The sequence below is a fragment of the Macaca mulatta genome, chromosome 17, assembly GCF_049350105.2.
Source record: "Macaca mulatta isolate MMU2019108-1 chromosome 17, T2T-MMU8v2.0, whole genome shotgun sequence".
NCBI classification, from domain to species: domain Eukaryota; kingdom Metazoa; phylum Chordata; class Mammalia; order Primates; family Cercopithecidae; genus Macaca; species Macaca mulatta.
Genome location: NC_133422.1, coordinates 5,350,765 through 5,371,150, shown reverse-complemented (window position 1 = coordinate 5,371,150; position 20,386 = coordinate 5,350,765).

The window sequence follows — 20,386 nt, the reverse complement described above, 5'->3', positions numbered from 1 at the left end:
ACGGTTCTGTTCCTGGTGAAGCAATAATATGTATATATGTTTTAAAAAATCGGCCTGGCGCGGTGGCTCATGCCTGTAATCCCAGCACTTTGGGAGGCCGAGGTGGACGGATCACGAGGTCAGGCGATCGAGACCATCCTGGCTAACACGGTGAAACCCCGTCTCTACTAAAAATACAAAAAAATTTAGCCAGGCGTAGTGGCAGGTGCCTATAGTCCCAGCTACTCAGGAGGCTGGCATGAACCTGGCAGTGAGCCGAGATCCCACCAGGGCACTCCAGACTGGGCAACAGAGCAAGACTCCGTCTCAAGAGAAAAATAAATAAAAAATAAAAAAATCTCCTGTGGACAGAAATGTCTATGCCCATCATTCTGACAAAGTGAGCTGGATTATTCAACAGCAAACAATTCCATTTTCAGTGGAAAGCCAGAAGGAATGTGAGTCACTTCAGAATATTGTTTACCATTCTGAAGGAATGGATGAGGAATAGAAAGAGAGTGCCTCTCCTTCTAGAAATTTCCTTTCAGCTGGATTATGTCTTCAGGTGACTTTAAATTTCTGTTTCACTGAATGGAAATAAAGTAGGATTTACCTCCAATAAATCAAGGGGTAAGTCAAGACAGTAGCTGAAATCACACTACTTGTTGAGAGTATCCTGGTATAATTGATGGTCTTTTTTTTCTTTTTGGTAGAAACAGGGTCTCCCTGTGTTGCCCAGGCTGCTCTTGAACTCCTGGCCTCAAGTGAACCTCCTGCCTGGGACTCCCAAAGTGCTGGGATGACAGCATGAGTCACCGCACCCGGCCTATAACGGGCAGTATTGATTTGCCTTCGCAGCACTGAGCCTCCGCATTTTGGTGGCTTTTGGCCCCCAGTCCCTGCAGGGAGATCCTGCCTGAGAGAAAAGACTTGGCAAACAGAGTAGAGAGCTGGAGAGAGAGCCAGGAAGCGGGAAGCAGATCCTGATGCTCACACTCACCTGACATAAATGTGACCAAGCTCTGCTCTTGAACTTTTCGACTGTCTGAGGCAATTAATTCCCTTTCCTACTATAGGTGATTTGAAGTATAATTTCCAATACTTGTAACAACAACAGAAATCCTTACTAAAGCACTTAGAAGCATTAACCTTTAAAATGTGGTTCTTGAACTTCAGTCCCTGGATTCTGTGTTTGTGGATAGGTGGTGATACAGTAGATGGGTTAGTAGCTCCCATTCCAGCCCTTCCTAGAGTGCAGAAGTTGGAAAGTTGGAAACTACATTCCCACCAGCTTTGAAGCTGGTACTCTGGACAAGGTTTAGATTCTGCCAGTAAGATGAGCTTGTGTGAGACCTTGATTAGAAACAGGGTCACCTGGAGACAGTGAACCTCAGGCGAGATTTGATCAGGGATGGAGTTACACAGGAGGAGCGAAGAGTGGGGTGTGGGGCTCCCGTTTTGCTGGCACAGATCCTGGTGGAGGTGGACTGCTTTTGTGCCAGTGGTGGCTTTTGATTTGGAAGCTTCCTCACTGGGCAGAGGCAGACCAGTTCTACTGTAGGGCTGCGGGCTCCCCACTGTTGTGTGAGCTATCTGTCCTCTGAGCAAAGCCCCTTCTGCTTAAACTGCCGTACTTTGTTACTAAGAGCCTTGAACAGTGATATGCAAAGTACATGTTTCTAGGGAAACAAACTGTGGGCTTTGTCACATTTTCAACAAGTTTTGTCATCCCAAAAAACTGGTTGGGTTCAGGGATGGAAAGGGGTGGAAGGGCCATGGAAAAGAAGCGTAAGATCCATGAGGGAGCCCTCTCGGATGCTGAGGAGGATAAATCAGCAGAAGCAATTGTGAGAGAGGAATGAAATACTGAAAGTAGGCCACTGCACTTGGCAGATTCCAGAGCTCTCCAATTAGGATGCAGAGGGGCAGCATCCTAATTGCCATGAATGATGGGAGAGTAGAGCAAGGACAGGAGCTGTTTGAACAAAACATGTTCTGAAGCAAAGAAAATAAAAGAATGAGAGATTGATTTTCTGGAAGAAGAAAAGTTGTTTTTTCCACCCTCCCTTCCTCCCTTTCTTTCTTCTATTTTTTAAAAATTTATTTTAGAGATAGGATCTCACCCTGTCATCCAGGCTGGAGTGTAGTGGCGCAAACATAGCTCACTGCAGCCTCAGCTTCCTGGGCTCAAGTGATCCTCCCACTTCAGCCTCCTGAATAGCTAGGACTACAGGCCTGTGCCACCATGCCCAACAAATTTTTGCTTTTATTTCTTAAAGGCTTGGTCTCACTATGTTTCTCAGGCTGGTCTAGAACTCCTGGGCTCAAAGCAATCCACTTGCCTCGGCCTCCCAAAGTGCTGAGATTCTTTTTTCTTTTTTGACAGTGAGAGACATCTGTAAGTTCATGTGCTGAAGAGCAAGAGCCGTGCGGCAGGAGAGATTGAGGCTACACAAAGAAGAGGGAGTAACTGATAAAGCTAGGTGGAAGAGGAGGGCAGGCAGGCGGGGCAGGAGCAGACGTGGCAGGCCTTCCTTGGACAGGACGCCTTTTCTGATATTGCAACAGTGGCGGAGGTGCAGATAGATGAGAAGTCAGAAGAGAGAAGCTGGGGGCTCTGTGCCTGATGGCTTCTCTTTTCTCAGTGGCATAAGAGGCTGGCCATCTGTGGAGGGTGAGAACAAGGTCTGCCTGTAGCCTGGAGAAGGACTGCAGAGGCTGCTTTGGAGAATGAAACAGGGCACTGGGTTAGTTAGGACTTCCCAACAGCAGGTGACAGAAACCCCGCTCAGACTCACTGAAACAAAGAGGACAGTCACTGGCTCATGGAAAGGCCAAGGGCAGGGATGGTTTCAGGAAGGTATGTATCTAGGAGTTCAAACAGTGCCATCAGATCTTGGTTTCTTTCCCTCTCTGTTTCATTGGTTCCAATTCTCAGGGGCCACTGCTTGGTCCCTGGCTCATCCTCTTAGGATCCAGCATAAGGAAAGAAAAAGGAGGTTTCCTCCTGGAGGTCGAGTCCAAATTTTGGCCTTGACCTGGATTCCACTGATTGGGGTCTTCATCTCATCTTTGAACCAATCATTGTGGCCAGGGATTTGCCTTACTGTGATTGGTCAGCCCCTGGGGCATGTGATCACCTCTGATCCAATCATTGCTGGGTGCTGAAGAGCCACATGTTCCATCCCTTAGCACAGGGCAGGAACCACACTGGAACTAAATTTCCCCCAAGTGGAAAGCAGATGAGGAAATCCACACAGGACAAGCAAGGGTGATAAATGTGAACCACAGGCGTCGCTTCAGGTCCAGGGGGGTTCACGTTCTTTAAGTGGAAAGGAAAGCCAGAAAGTGGGAGGGACTTAAGGTGACTGCCAAAGTCTGAAGCAGCACCATGGGGACTGAGAAGAGATAAGTTTACACATGAATACAAGATTATAAGCACCACCCCATCCCCAGGTTAGATAGCACAAATACATAGATGAGTCAATCAGCACAATTCTGAGTGTTTCGTTTTGTTTTGTTTTGTTTTTAAGCAATACTTGGTAGCCAGCCCTGGAGTGTGAAAGCAGAAATGTTCATAGACATATACCCAACGTAGTCAGAGTTATAACTAGAATGGAAAGTGCTCTAAATCAGTCACAATGTATTGATTTGTGGGAAATTCCTGGGGCATGCACAGATCATGCAACAAGTTGACAAGTTATGGCTAGGGAGTAGGTGTGGGTCTTCAGCTTCTCCTATAGGTGAATTTACTCTTGGGAAAAATGTAGCTACATGCTTTGGAATGATCCCTCAGCGGAATAAACACGGTGCATTGCTGTGAGGACTGTGAGTTGTGTGCCTTGTTGGATTTGATGTGCTCATGTTAATCACACATAACTAAGCCAGTACTTAAAATAGATGGGCCACCAGTGAATTAGCATGTGATTTGCACAAAATCTGCTTTCAGTTTTAATTTTATGTTGCTCCCCTTAGGGTATTCTTAATAGAAGCAATAATCTTTTTTGATTCCTAATTCCCTCCCCAACCCCAGTCTCAGTTTTTCTCATTCACTCTTTATAGTAATCAAAATATTTTCCACAAATCTACAGTTGAATCAGAAAAAAACATTGAGCCTGATGGTGAGATGTGACAGCAAGTGCTCCAATAATCCCTACAGGACAACTTTTGAGAATATGACCATCAAATTCAGAGATGGAGTTAATTATGTATCACAGGAATTTAAAAGCAAGAGATTTGCTTATATATTTTAAGCAAATTTTTGTATATTTTCTAAGTAATATAGGTTGCACCATATTTCTTATAATAGGAATTTCACAACAACTTCCTAATACACCTCTTTGCTTCCAGCTCATCTGTATATCTATTCTATGTGGCTGGGAGAGTCATCTTTCTCCAGAACAGCTCTGACAAGGCTTCGCCTTGATCAAACAGCCTTATTACTTAGAGAATAAAGGTTGCATTTTTATGGTCTTCTAGATCCTTTAAAATCTGTCCTCAAACTTCCCTTTTAATTTTTTGTGTTTAAACATTAAATGTTTCAATACAATGAAAAGTTGACAGAAGGAATAAGAGACATCCAAGTGCCCACAACCAACATTAGACTGTTAATTGGTTTTCCATATTTGTTTCCTATTTTTGTTTAAAGAAAGTCTTACAGATAATCTTAGAGATGGGGGAAAAATCCCAACCAAGATGTTTGGTGGAGTTAGATATTAAAATATTTGATAGTTTTCCTAATCTCACACACCACTCGACACAGTACTCCTGAGACAAAATGTGTGGGTTTTTTTCCCACACACCAAACAATTCTAGAGTGGACACCAACTGGGTATCCTGAAATTCAATTCAATTCAGTTCTGACACTGTCTCCTTGGAGATAGCCTCAGATGCCACAGGTTAAAGGCTCAGTTCCATAAGACTCCCCTCGCCCTCCCCGCCCCCGTTTCAGATGCCAATCATAAGGCTCATCTGTGACCCGTGCTTCTATACAAGCAGCTATAAATTGGGGTTCCCATGGCTCCTCCTCATATTTGATTAATTGGGTGAAGCAGCTCACAGAACTTAGGAAATACTTTACTTACCGTTGCCTATGTATTATGAAGGATATTACAAAGGAAACACATGAACAGCCAGATGGAGATGCATAGGGAAAAGTATGGGAGAAGGGCCCTGAAGCTTCCATGCCCTTTCTTGGGGCACCATCTTCCAAGAACCTCCATGTGTTCAGCAACCCAGAAGCTGTCCAAAGCCAGTCCTTTAGGGGTTTTTATGGAGCTGTCATTATGTGGACATGACTGATTCAATCATTGGCCATTGGTGGTCAACTTAACCTTTAGCCCCTCTGCCCTCCCTGGAGGTTGGGGGGTGGGGCTGAAAGTCTCAACCCTTTAGTCATTCCTTGGTCTTTCCAGTGACCAGTCCCCACCCTGAAGCTATCTACAGGCCCCAGCTACCAGTCATCTCATTAGCGTACAAAAGACATTCTTTTTTTTTTTTTTCCTTTGAGACAGAGTTATCACTTTTGTTGCCCAGGCTGGGGTGCAAGGGCACGATCTCAGCTCACTGCAACCTCCACTTCCCAGGTTCAAGCGATTCTCCCGCCTCAGCCTCCTGAGTAGCTGGGATTACAGGCGTGCACCACCACACCTGGCTAATTTTGTATTTTTAGTAGAGACAGGGTTTCTCCATGTTGGTCAGGTTGGTCTTGAACTCCTGACCTCAGGTGATCCACCTGTCTCGGCCTCCCAAAGTGCTGGGATTACAGGCGTGAGCCACCATGCCTGGCCAAAAGACACTCTTACCACTGGAAATTCCAAGGGTTTTAGGAGCTTTTATCAGGAAATATGGACCAAGTATATATTTCATAATATCACAGATCTGGTGGAGGGTCTCTGCTGCTCTGCATCCCCATCTGGCATTCACAGTGTGGCGGCCACCAGATTCCTCTCTTTGCTGCCCTGGAGAGAATCACTATCCTGAAGTTATGTATCCTTTTCATCCATGTTTATATATTTTTGTTAATCATATGTGGATGTATACATACGTAAAAATATGTATATATTTCTGTTAATTATATAATCTCTTTCACTGACATATTTTCTTACTGTTATAATTTTTGCAAAGGTGGTTTCACTTTTTATTTAATGTTTTTGAGATTTATCTATATGGGTCTAATTTATTTATTTTAACCTGCCATATTATATCCCAATGTGTGGATATATCAAAATTTATAGAGCTGTTCTCTCTCTCTCTCTCCATATATATATATTTTGTTTGTTTGTTTGTTTATTTGTTTTGAGCCAGGATCTTGCTCTACTGCCCAGGCTGGAGTGCAGTGGCATTATCACTGCTCACTGCAGCCTTGACCTCCCAAGGCTCAGGTGATCTTCCTGCCTCAGCCTCGCTAGTAGCTGGGACTACAGGGATGCACGACCACGCTCAGCTAATTCTTACATGTTTTTAAATTAGAGATGGGTTTTTGTCATATTGTGCATGCTGGGAGCCATTCTTCTACTGATGAAAATTTAGTCTGTAATAAAACAACGCTGTACAAATATCTTTATGCATGTTTCCTTATGCCAGTAATATGAGTTTTGTCAGGGTAGTGTTTTTTCAAAATTGTATTCTATTAACATTATTTCAAAAACGATGCAGATAAGTGCAGAAAGTAATGAAACAGAAAACAAAATTTACTGTTATTTAACAAATCCTTTGAGAACTTGCTGTCATGAGACACAATAGAACATTTTCCAAGTCTCATAGTCAAGAAATGCTCTACCTCTGAAAAATTTTGTTTCCTGTGAACCTTGTAATAATCAGGGTGCACTTTTTGCTTTGGCTGCTGAGAAGCTTGGCACCAAATCTGTAGCTCACTCTGGCAACTGTAGCTCTGTATGGCTTGCATTTTGTGTGATAATCTCTCCCTGGCTTAATTCTTTGTCCTCTTCTTTGTCATCTCAACTATTCTCTATGTGTGTGTATTTTATGTATGTGTGTGTGCTTTCTAGAATCATTTGTGGAGTGCAGCATAAATGTATTGGTGAGTAAATAAACAGATTAGTACAGCAAGACTACACAAGGTAGAATGGGCAGATCAAACAAGCTGTACCCATTACAGAATTTTGCCTTTAAACTAATTTCTGTCAGGACGCATTTCTCTTTCATAAATAATGTAGTTTATAATTTTATAACTTTGTCATTTTCTCCCAGGAAACTAAACCCAGTCCCACACTATATAATCATTTCAAAGGTTAGATTGTCATGCTTTCTTGTCTTGATCAGAGTGTTAATATGTAAATCAAAAGGACAATTTATGAGCTTGCTAATATTCAGTGGTTAGAGGCAGGAACAACAAAAGCTGAAAAACTCTAACATTATCTAAAAGAAATCCATTAGTCAATGGCTCCTTCTCTTTGAAAAAAAAAAAAAAAAGACTTGTGAACGCTGTAATCTGCCTGCAAAAAGATTATATGTAAATCATATGCAAATTATCTCCACTGTGCTGACAGTGACTAAAAGCATTTATTGTATCTCACGTGTTTGGCTAACAAGAAATATGGTGAGTAACTCATTCTTTAATAGTATAGTATTTTGGGATCTAAGCCATTCTCTGGCCTCAAATGAATAGGACTTTACGCATGTTGCCCTGATGAACCTTTAAGATCACGTACTGGGGTCATTTTCCTCCTCATTTTAATTACATCTTCTGATGTTCAGCCACTCATTTCATTATAAATGTCATATTTTTACCTTCATTATGATGGAAGCTATAGATCCTATAATAATGTAAAAGGTATTTTAAGTGCCTGCTTTTCTCCCTGTGCCCCACTGTTCTGCCTTGGCTCTATTTGTACATACAGATTGGCTTGGAAGTTTTTAATGACTTGGCAGGTCAAAATAGTTTCTGGCAAAAATAATAATAATGATAATAATTTAAAGAAACAATCAGTCATACCAGAAATTTTTTGTCTCGACTGACCTAACCAGTCATGACAATCGCTGTCATTTTCTGGTTTAATGAACAGTGAAGTAAAAATTAAATGAATGTAAAAGCCCTACTTAAATTATTTTAACGTGGATGGTTTTCTCACCCCTCCCAAGGCTGATTTTGCTCAGTTTGCTTCTATCTTAGGTGATTTCAAAGTGCACTGGGTGTGGACAAATTGGCCCACTGGGTGAAGAGGGTTTGAAGGTTGTTGAATCTATTGATGGGCTTGCAGCACTTAAGTGCTGGTTTGCTTGTTTAAATTACCAGCTGAATCTTTTGCCACATCCTAGAATGATTTTTTTTCTTTGTTTGTTGCCCGAATAACATTAGAGGAAGATTTAAAATACAAGAAAAATCATCTGAGATCTTACTCTCTTGATAACAATTCTTACTGTCCTTTACAAAGGATTTGTCCACAAATGTATTTTTTACATGGTTACCTCCAACCACTTATTCCCCTACTTCAGAAAAAAATATCCTTGTATTATCTACCTCTGGACACAGATGAAACCAAATGACCCGTTTGGTCTAGTTCAGGGTTTTCCACCCAGCACCTCAGGGCTGGATGATTTTTGCTGTGGGGCCGTCCTGTTCATCGCAGAATGATCAGCGGTACTCCTGGCCTTCGCCCACCGATGCCAGTGCACCCTTACTCCAGTTGTGATGGCCAAAAACGTCTACGAACTTTGCCAAATGTCTCCCGGGGGTGAGAGATGTGGCAAAATTGCCCCAGTTGAGGACCACTGGTCTATTTTTTCGTATCTGAGGAAAATAAATGATGAGAATGAAATCCCATGGTCTAGGCAGGAAGGCAGAATATGGGTCCAAGTGGCAAGGCAGCTGGCCCCTGAGGTCAGCATGCCAGCCTCCTTGGGCCAATGCTTACCATGACGCCAGCCATGTGGGCACAGAAACCCCAGACCCAGCTCTAGCAACGTTAGAAACAAATCACAACTCTCTGCTGGGAATGTGTGTCATGTGTCGAATGTGTGTCTCTGGGTCTTAACCACAATCTTCTGAGGAAGATAATATTATCTGTGTTCTGTAGATGGGGAAACTGAGGCCCAGAGAGGGTAAGTAATTTATGCACCATTAAGTGGGGAAATCCAAGATTTAAACTCTGAGCTGTAGGATAGTAAAGCTTATATTCTACTTCTTACCACTACACAGAAAGGGGTGATGTGTGATCCAGGCCTCTGGGTGGAAGCAGGGTAGGGCCCTGCAGAGGTAAGCTGCCCACCCATTTCTGGGAAGGAAGAAGGCTGGAAGGTTTCTGTTGTGCCAGGAAACCATGCCTTTTGTTCCATTCCTGAAAGGATGTCAAGGGCTTTGTACTCTAGTTCGATTCATTTCATGGCTGATGAAAGAGTGGGGGTGGGCATCTCTGATATTCTTGTTAAACTGCACCGAGGTAGGATGAGACGGAAACACCTTTCATCTGCGTAAGGCCCAGGAGAAACACTTGTGGAGGATGAAGAAGGATAAAGCCTGGGAGTCAGAGGTTCTTAAATCCCCCTGGCTGTGCAAACTGGAGCATCCCAGAGAAACGGTAAAGGAATCAACTTGACATTGTTCACACCGGGGTTGACTTGTCTTGTTTCCTTCCCCAAGGACAGGGGAGAGGAGAACCCCTTAGAGAGATGATTAGGTCAAAGTTGTGGAGCTTCAGAATCACACCAGCTGTCAGGCCAGGCAGGCGTTTGCTGACCCCAGCCCTGAGTTTTTCAGTATGGGGTTTGAAGCTGAAGGTGAGGACTGGACCGCTCAGAGCATCAAGCAAAATGTTTAGATTCTGTCTTGTGGGGAGATAAGGAGAAGGCGTGGGGTTGACAGGCAAGGAACATGTTAGAAGAGAGAAGTAGGTGTCTGTGGGTTAGGTGTTGTGAGTCCTCTCTATGGAATCCTCATGAAATCTTGAATAAAGTATGGATTTCCTGTCACTGCATCATGGAGTTGGTTAGCCACAGATGGGAGTTGGGTCCAAATGCTAACCCTGCTCAGGGCACAGGAGAAAACAGAGGCTGCTCATGTGGGGCTGGTCCATCCAGGTTGTTTTGATGATCACAAGAGAAGAGTGGGAACAGAGCCACCAGCGTCTTCCTAAGCACCAGACACTCCACACTCACTGGCAATCAGTCCTCATCACAACTTATGAGGAAGGCGACTGCTTCCACCACGTTACAGTTACAGGAATTGAAGCTCAGAGAAGTTACGCAACTTTCCCAAGATCAGGCAGGTAGTAAGTAGCAGAGCAGAGACTGAAGTCCATCTGTGATGGGCTGTAAGCTGGGGCTCTGACCTACTCCACCAAACTGCCTACCGAGAAAGAGCAGACTTGCAAATATCTCTGTTCTTGGGTTTCTTCGCTGGACAGAAGTGAATACTCTATTGAGGTAGAGGAACGAGGGTCCTCACAGGGTGTCCACACTAGCCGGGTCCTATCAGCCTTACTTTGTGGAAGATAGGGCAGGTTTTGGGAGAGACAGGCATCGCCATCCGCCCACGTCTTGTGGAGTTCCTGGTTGCAATTTCTGTAGTGCCTTCTCAGCCTCTCCACTCCAAGTTCCCAGCAAACACATGATTGTGCTCAGGGCTGCTAATCTCAGGGAGGTATGTAATTCTTTCAAAGAGAAAAAAACAGGGTTTAGTGACTGCCTCCAGATGGCATCTGTCTGGGAGCTACCACATCAGCAAGCCCATCACTTTAGCCCATCCCCAGCCTTGTGGCCAGTCTTACCTTTGCTGCCCATGCCTTGGTGTGCAAAGGGACTTCTCCAGCAGCTGATTTTGTTCTCTGAGAGCTGTGGGTGGCATATGGTCGAATATCAACCATTGGCACCAAGGATAAAGCCAATGAGGATGCTGCCATGCTTGGAAGAGACCAGAAGCCAATGATGTCACTGTCAGCTACTATTTGGAGGCGGAAAGGAAATATATCAAAGGGAAGCAAAGAAGAATCAGGTACTCTTTCCTAGTTGGGCTTGGGGGGACACAGGATCAGGGACAGAAGCAGTGCATAGGGCTGGGCCATGAACCTAGTAGACTACAGTCAAACTGGAGAGGCCAAGTGCAGCAATCTGGGGAGCACTTGCCAAGTGTCAGGAGGCTCAGAGCCCACAGAACTGTGATCCACACTCACCACGTAACTGGAGCACTGGTGACATGTGGACTCCAACAACAAAAGCTCACAAAGAAGATCAATGAAAACCTTTTGAATTCTGAGAGGGAGAAGGAGCGTCTTCATATTCATTCGTGTGTGTGTGTGTGTGTGTGTGTGTGTGTGTGTACCTGCAGACTATATAGATATTAGAAGACTAGACCTGGTGTGGTGGCTAGGCCAGGTACAGTGGCTCACGCCTATAATCCTAGCCCTTTGGGAGGCCAAGACAGGCGGATTACCTGAGGTCAGGAGGTTGAGACCAGCTTGGCAAACATGGTGAAACCCCATCTCTACTAAAAATATAAAAATTAGCCTGGCGTGGTGGTGCATACCTGTAATGCCAGCTACTCGGGAGGCTGAGGCAAGAGAATTTCTTGGGCCCGGGAGGTGGAGTTTGCAGTGAGCCAAGATCGCGCCATTGCACTCCAGCCTGGGTGACAAGAGTGAGACTCTGTCTCAAAAAAAAAAAAAAAAAAGGAAGGCTATATCTGTATATAATCCTCTATGTGCTATCACTTTTCTAGGTGCTTGGGATAAAACAATGAATAATGTAAACAAAACACCTTGCTCATACGGAGATTCCATTACATCTACAGATCTATATTATATATACAACTATATGTATGTGTACGAATGTGCATACGTAGGTATTTGTCAAATCATGTCCACTTGAACCCATACTGTGGCTAAAAAGGTATTAATAAACTGCTACTCTTTCTTTAGAGAATAGATGACAAACATGAAATCTAGAACATTTTTATTAGCTTGCAAATTATGTTGCAAAATACAGAAACACTTTATTCTTGTAATTAGATGAGATATTCCCTACTATTATTTTGTTTATACCACTAATTGATTTAACAACCTTTTTATGAAGAGCTTATGCTGGGAAGGTAAATATCAGTTCATTATCTGCTCAAACACTCATGACTTAGACATTAGTTTTGAGTAACAGGTTTCACTGTAGTCATTTTCAGCAGAATTTGCGAAGTTCGAACTAGAGTTTATTGAAAGTACCATGGCAAGGTGGGTGGATCACGTGAGGTCAGGAGTTCAAGACCAGTTTGGCCAACATGATGAAACCCTGTCTCTACTAAAAACACAGAGATTGGCCCAGTGTAGTGGTGGGCACCTGTAATCCCAGCTGCCTGGGAGGCTGAGGTGAAAGAGTTGCTTGAACCTGGGAGACAGAGGTTGCAGTGAACCGAGATCATACTGTTGCACTACAACTGGGCAACAGAGCAAGACCCTGTCTCAAAAATAAAAATAAAAATAAAGAAAGTACCATGGATTAACTTAAGGTATTGAGAGTCTTTAAACAGAATAAAATGGGCAGAACTTTCTCATGGGTGTTAATCTATTTTTCTATTTCAAAGCTTGGGAAATCATCCACTGCAGCTGAGGATGAAAACTGTGTGTCATTTAACAGCAAAATTTCTTTATTCCTATCTTGGTTTTGTTGTTGTTGCTGTTGTTGTTGTTTTTGACTTGGAGTCTCGCTCTGTCACCCAGGCAGAAATGCAGTGGCGCGATCTCGACTCACTGCAACCTCTGCCTTCAGATTCAAGTGATTCTCCTGCCTCAGCCTCCCAAGTAGCTGAGGTTACAGGTGTGCACCACCACGCCTGGCTAATTTCTGTATTTTTAGTAGAGGCAGGTTTTCACCATGTTGACCAGACTGGTCTCTAACTCCTGACCTCAAGTGATCCACCCACTTAGGCCTCTCAAAGTGCTGGGATTACAGGCATGAGCCACCACAGCCGGTTTTTATTTCTATCTTGTGTCCAAGAAGCAATAGCGCTGGGCTATACTAATCCATTACTATAATATACTGCATTTTTCAAGACCCTTTGCAAATCTCACTAATGGGTTTAATGAACCAGAACTTGATCGTGCAGATATTACCAGTCAGCTGGATCTTGCTCTAAAATTGCCAGTGGGACAGGTAATAAACTTGTATGGAAATGTCTGCTGGGGGGCCTTCAGCAAGCTCTCTGGGCTGCAGTGTTGTTTTTTGCCCTCAGCAAGATTTGCTGGTGCAGCAATGGTGCATCCCCTGTTTTTATGCCCAAAAAGCAGCATTGTGTAAATTCAGCCTCCGTGCTGTTGGCAATTTTCACGAATTGTTTACAGTGCTCTAATTTTTACACTCTCTTTAAAGGATCTTTGTGTATGCTGATTGCAGAAGGTAATATTTCTGGCATCAGTAACCATGGTAATGAATCATTCTCCTCTCAGAATTGGTGCCAGCTGCACTAGTGTCTAGATAGTAGCACCCTGGTGTTTTGCTAATGAGCGACTTTTCATTTGCTGTAGGAGGACATCTCTACTTCCCATCTTTGCTTGTGCCTTGTTAAAGGCTCTTCCTTGAGACCAACATTTGAAAAACTAAATGCCATTTGGTAAAACCTTGATCTCAAAAGAAAAACATTCCCAGTTCCAGAAAGCAGAGCAGGCTGAATGAAATCCTTTGAAGATTCTATGGGGAGGCCATTCCCCCGCCCACCGCGGTCCCTTCCTAAGCCCCCAGCATCGATCCTGTCTCTTTCCGTCTCGCGCAGAGGGCTTGCCATCAGCAGTCTCCCTTGACTGCTAGGGAAAGGAGTTTCAATATTTTAAAGATTTATGGTATGAATAATTTAAGAGAAATAAGGAAGGCTTCTAAACTCTCTTTGAATTATGTAATGGGAGCTTTGAAATATGTTAGCATTTTGCCTTATCAGATTTAATTTTTTTTGTGGGAAGGCTGAAGTGGAAATGTAAGCCACTGCCGCCCTTTATCCCTTGCTAATGATGAGACCAGGAGAGACAGAGGGCTCCTCACCCTCGCAGGAGATAAGGCCTGCAGCGACGGATGCTCTTTCCAGCTGTGCGCTATTTCCACAAACAATTGGCCAAAGACCCTCTGCCGCTTTTTAAACATCTGAATCCCAAACTACTGCTACTTCCAGCCTGGGTGGCATTTAAAAGAGAGTAAAGGGAAATTGATATCCAGAATCACTGCTGAATTTTCTTTTTTCCTAGTCGTTTTGATATGGACCCCCGATCGTATGACTTTCTGGTGTGGCCACTGACTTTTATGCCAAACACTGACTGGCAGTCACAGGCCATCAGGGCATTCACAATATTGCGACATTCACAACAAGGCAAATGTGTGGTGCTTCCCGTGCAGGTTACACACTTCACGTGTGTTCACTTACCTTATTCTTACACTGACTCTGTGATGTCGCTATTATTATTTCCATTTTACAGATGAGAAAACTAAGACCCAGAAAGGTTAGGTAACTGGACCAAGGCTACCTAGGTGGTAAATTCGGGGCCAGCATTCATATCCAGGAGGGTTGAGTGAAGATACTCATTTTTCTCCTCCCAGAAGTGATAACCTGCCTCTGATTTTCCCCTTGAATATTTCCCAGTAGATAAAAGGATCACGAGAAGATAAAATATACTTACATGATTCTCTCAAGTGGACTCAAATAATCACGTCCATGATATGGAGATTTGTTTTTTGAACCTAGTTACTTGTAGCCAAGAATGGTAAATCTTTCGTTGTCACAGCTGTGTTCCAGAGTTGAACTGACAAGTGGAAAATATGGAGGCTTTGGTTTTTTCAACAGTCAGTCACCGTCAGCGGCCTTATTGAGATTAGCCTTTAAGAGAGCACAACTGTATGCTCTTGAAAAGTGAATTTTAGTGTTGCGTTGATGAGTCACAAATGCTTACACTTCTGAGAAGCAGAGCACAGGGAAGAACATCTTTATTGGCACCAGTGAGGGTGGGGAACGGAACAGCCTTCCTGGCAATGGAGCATTTTTGCACACATTTATCCCACATCAGAACCTGCGAATGTCTTGGAAGGGATCCATTAATATAAATTCAAAAGGACAGATGGTGAATGAAGGCGAGAGAATGCTACTGTAGAAAAGGAGATGAATTCACTTATTAAGAAATCAGCTACTTGATGTAACATGGCAAGTTTCCACGGAATACTACAATTTTCAACGAGAAAAGGGATTTCCCGACAGCTTGCTTTGAAGGAAAGATTTGTCCTTGGATCACCAGGAACCACAGTGATTGTACAAAAGTCTTCTTCATCAAGTCTAGGATACTCAGGCTAACTCCCCTGTTCTCACGTCCACAGCCATTCCTCAGGGGCATTGCTTCCCACCTGCTCTGCATTTTGCTCCTCCTCAAGAATACACAATGTGATAAGCATGGATCAGCAATCCAGCTCAGTGCTGGGTTCAGGGGGACACCCATGACTAGAAGACATGCATTCTTTCTTTTCTTTTCTTTTCTTTTCTTTTTTTTTTTGAGACGGAGTTTCACTCTTGTTGCCCAGGCTGGAGTGCAATGGTTTGATCTTGGCTCACCGCAACCTCTGCCTCCTGGGTTCAAGCAATTCTCCTGCCTCAGCCTCCCGAGTAGCTGGGATTACAGGCATGCTCCACCACACCTGGCTAATTTTGTGTTTTTAGTAGAGACAGAGTTTCTCCATGTTGGTCAGCCTGGTCTCGAACTCCTGACCTCAGGTGATCTGCTCACCTTGGCCTCCCAAAGTGCTGGGATTACAGACGTGAGCCACCATGCCTGGTTGAAGACATGCATTCTTGTGAAGCTGACAGTTTATAGGAAGAGACAAATGGGAGAAAGACATCATTTTGTGATGGAGGCAGAGTGTGAACAAATTAGCTGCCAGAAATAAGACCTCAGAATGTGGTGGGTACTGTGGTAAGCCAGAGAGAGCAAATGTGAATATATAGATTTTTGTGTAAAAAGTTCTGATTTTTAGAACACATTCAGTGAAGCAAAACACACCGTGGGCTGAATTCAGCCCCTGGGCTGCCAGTTTGCATGCTCTGGTGAAAGGTGACAGGACAGGAGACCAGAGGAGGGGACAGCCTAGGACACACCTGTCTCTGCCTCTTATCTCTCTTTAGGACTGTAGAGTTAGGATAATCAAATAAACAAACCAAAGCAGACACTCTAAGCATCTTAGTTCCTTTGTGCTGCATGGACTGGGTAATTTAGATAAAAAAGAAATTAGTTAATTAATTTTAAAATTATTATTATTATTATTATTATTTGAGACAGGGTGTTGCTCTGTCTCCCAAGCTGAAGTGGGAAATTTATTTTGTGCTATGGTTTTAATGTATCCCTTAAAGTTGACGTGTTGGAAACTTAATCCCCAATGCAACAGTGTTGAGAGGTGAGACCTCTAAGAGGTCATTAGGTAATGAGGGCTCCACCTTCGTGAATGGCTTAATGCTGTTATTGTAGGAGTGGGCTTCTGAAAAAAGGGTAAGTTTGACCTCCTCTCCACTGCCTTTTGCCTTCTCTTACCCTCTCACCTTCCACCATGGGATGACACACAGCATGAGGGCTCTTGCCAGATGTGAGACACTTGAACTTGGACTTCCCAGCCTCCAGATCTATAAGAAACAAACTTTTGTTTAGAAATTATCCAGTCTCTGGTATTTTGTGGTTTTTTTTTTTTTTTCTTTTGAGACGGAGTCTTGCTCTGTCACCCGGGCTGGAGTGCAGTGGCTGGATCTCAGCTCACTGCAAGCTCCGCCTCCCGGGTTTACGCCATTCTCCTGCCTCAGCCTCCCGAGTAGCTGGGACTACAGGCACCCGCCACCTCGCCTGGCTAGTTTTTTTTTTTTTTGTATTTTTTAGTAGAGACGGGGTTTCACCGTGTTAGCCAGGATGGTCTCGATCTCCTGACCTCGTGATCCGCCCGTCTCGGCCTCCCAAAGTGCTGGGATTACAGGCTTGAGCCACCGCGCCCGGCCTGGTATTTTGTTATAGCAACACAAAATGGACTAAGACATTTGGCTTATGATTCTGGAGACTGGGAAGTCCAAGGGCATTGCAGACATCTGCTCAGCATCTGGTGAGGGACTTCTTTGCATCTTCGTAACATGGCAGAAGGAATCACATGGCAAGAGAGCAAGTGAGAGACTGAGCTTGCAGCCTCAAGTCCCTTTGTAATTGGCATGAATCCATCCACGAGAGTGTAGCCCTTACACCCTAAACACATTCCATTAGGCCCTACCTCCCAACACTGTTGCATCAGAGATTAAGCTTCTAACATATGCTTTCTTGGGGCACGTATTCAAACCATAGCACCCAGGAAACGAAAAGAACAAAATGCAAATACAAACAGCTTAAGATCCTGCAAGGCACAAGAGCATGGAAGTAAAGGATGGCACCGCCTGGGTTTTAATCCTGGTCTGGTACTTGCTAGCTGTGTGGGCTTTTAGGGGAAGCCACTTCACCTCAGTGCCTCAATTTTCTCATCTGTAGAATGAAGAGACTCCTAGTAACCCCCTTATGGGTTGTGAAGATTAAATGAGTTGATACAGGTAAAGTGCTTGGAAGAGTGTCTGGCACCATCAAAGTCTCAGCTACTATTGGTTTTATTAAGGCAGATGGTTTCAGGTTGTAAGGAGAGGTCCCAGAAAAAGCAGTGAGCAGTTTATTCAGTATAAGATGGGCTCATTCTCTGGGCAGTCCTCTGTAGCAGCATCTTCTTGGGCTTCTTTGCATTGTGCCTACTCTGTTTCCTCCAACTCTTGTCTCCATCCTAGGCTGTAGCTTTTTTCCAGGTCTAGACTTCTGAGATAGGCCCTAAGCTGTACCTTCTTGCCAGTTGTAGATCAGCACTTCTGAAACTGCTTATGAATCACCTGGAGATTTTACTAAATGCATATCCTAATTCTGGAAATCTGGGGTGTAACCTGAGATTCAACACTTCTGACAAGCACCTAGTTCTTGCCAACTTTGAGGAGTCAGCAGCCAAAGAACCTGCTGCCTCGACATCTTCTTCCAAAGCAAGTTTTACACCAAATATTGCTTTCTGGAGTCTTCATTCTCCTTTAGCACCTGAGGTCCAGTCCATATACAGTCCCCTCGCATTTCACAGCTCACTCGCATGGCAGTGATGAAAGATGAACCCTGCACCTACAAAATATTCTGGCTCATGATATCAGCTCCATCTGCCTGCTCAGCTTCTCTAGGACTCAGGAACACACTCCTCCCATGGGAGTGTTCTGGTAAGCATCTAATATGAACAGAGTTTTCCAAATTGTTTTCTAATTTCACGACACCGTAGATACACTGTGAGGGGAGAAGTTTTCCCCCAGAATAAACGCAACAAACAGAACCTTCTGTTGCAGCCTATTTTACTTGCCTGTTGACTCCTCTTTCTTTCTTTTGAGAAAATGATCTCGGAAAGGCCAGGACGTCTTGTTCACTGTTGGACTCCCGCCACCCCCTCTCTGCTAGACCCCTGCTTGTAGTCTATAATATATGAGGAGGAAGTGAATGCATTTACACACTGTATGTGTAATTTGGCCACTTTCCACACCACACTTTGTTCCAAAATGCCCAAGTCACAGATAGCTCATTAATGTATGAGGATGCCACAATTTACTTGGCTCAGATGTCCCCCAAAACCTGGGAAAATGGAACCAAAGGGCCTTTCTTTATGTTGGCACCAATTAACCAGCTTGTAAGCATCCCAGCTGCAGAGTAGCAGAAGAAAGTATTCTTAAAAGAAAGAATAACCTAAAGTTGGAAAAATGACAATAGCTGGAAGCATGATAGAGTTACACAGTCTGTCCAAGTTGCCATGTAAGTAGTCCCTGGTGCCATTTATACTTTGTATTTGACCACCCTTAGAGGCCACCCTCAGTGGAGTTTTGCTCTATCCTTACCCTGGCTCACACAGCCCCAAGAGTTAGCTATCACACCACTGACTCTCTTGTATCTGTATCACTTATTTATTCATTGATTCACATTCATTTCAGCCTGCTCACTGGCTGACAGGCCAGAACAGAAGGAACAGTACAGCTTATTTGAGTTAGAACAAGAGGAAAGGATGAGAATTCAATAAAGCACAGATGATGTGTGTGTGTTGGGTGTCGGGGAGTTTGGGAAGGACAGAACTGAGGTCTGTATCAACCCCACTCTCCAGCCAGCCCTTGGGGCAGGTGCCTCTGAAAGACCAGTGTGTAGGTGTAGCCCTTTGTCATGTATTGAGGGACTGTTAACAGAGGGTGTCAACCAAGGGTCAGAGACAACTTTGGACAGGGAGTGCAGGAGCACTGAAGCCAGGAATAAAAGCATCGCCAACCAAAGTTGGACCAAGTCCCAGGGCCTGGGTAAAGTCTCACGGTACTCCCTATGGCTATGATGTTCCAAATCTGTCTCAAACCTATGCTACTGACAGCTCTGCATCTGTGAGTGATTTTCATGACAAGACTGACAGTGCAGGGGCTCGAAGAGAATCTGTTACAACTGAAATGCAACTGGATTAAGACTGACTGACAAAGATCATATAAAACCCAAAACTCGAGGAGGCCTTGGACTTTGAGGGGAAAATGGAGAGGAAAAAAAAAACCACACAAAGATGTGAAGGTTAGAATGCAGAGTGTGACACAGAAATCATAAAAGACTCTGTGCCCGATGTACTACATACCTAGCAAAGAATCTGGGCTATTTTAGTGGGGGATACAAAAGGTTTTATGGGGAATAATAGAAGTTTTATTCACAGAACATTCTGCCGTTGTATAGTATCTTCAGTTTACAACATAATTTTATATAGATTGTCTTTTTTTCTGCTCACTGAGACCTCAGGAGAATCACAGGAAAAAAATTATTCTAAGTTAACTCATAAGAAATCAATCTCAGTTTTTCTCACATTATAATACATAGATCATCCACATCAGAAGCATTTATTTAAAAATTGGGTTTCTAATCTCTGCTCCTGGCTCAGGAAATAAGAACTTCTAGGATGAAGCTCAGAAATTTGCTTTTTTAAAAATTTTACTCTTTATTTTTATCTCTATTGAGGTGTAATTAACAAATAAAAAGTATATCTTAAGGTGCACAATGTAATGTTTTGATATACATCAACATGGTGAAATAATCACCACAAAGAAACTTGAATTTTTAACAAGTTTGAGAATGTGGGCTCCAGAGATTAAGGAACTTGCCCAGGTTCACACCCTCCCCCACTCACTCTCACACTCACTCACACTCACGTGGTGCGATCTTGGCTCACAGCAACCCCCTGCTCCCTGGTTCAAGTGATTCTTCGGCCTCAGCCTCCTGCGTAGCTGGGATTACAGGCATGTGCCACCACGCTCGGCTAATTTTTCTATTTTTAGTAGAGACAGGGTTTCACCATGTTGGCCAGGCTGGCCTCGAACTCCTGACCTGGTGATCTCCCCACCTGAGCCTCCCAAAGT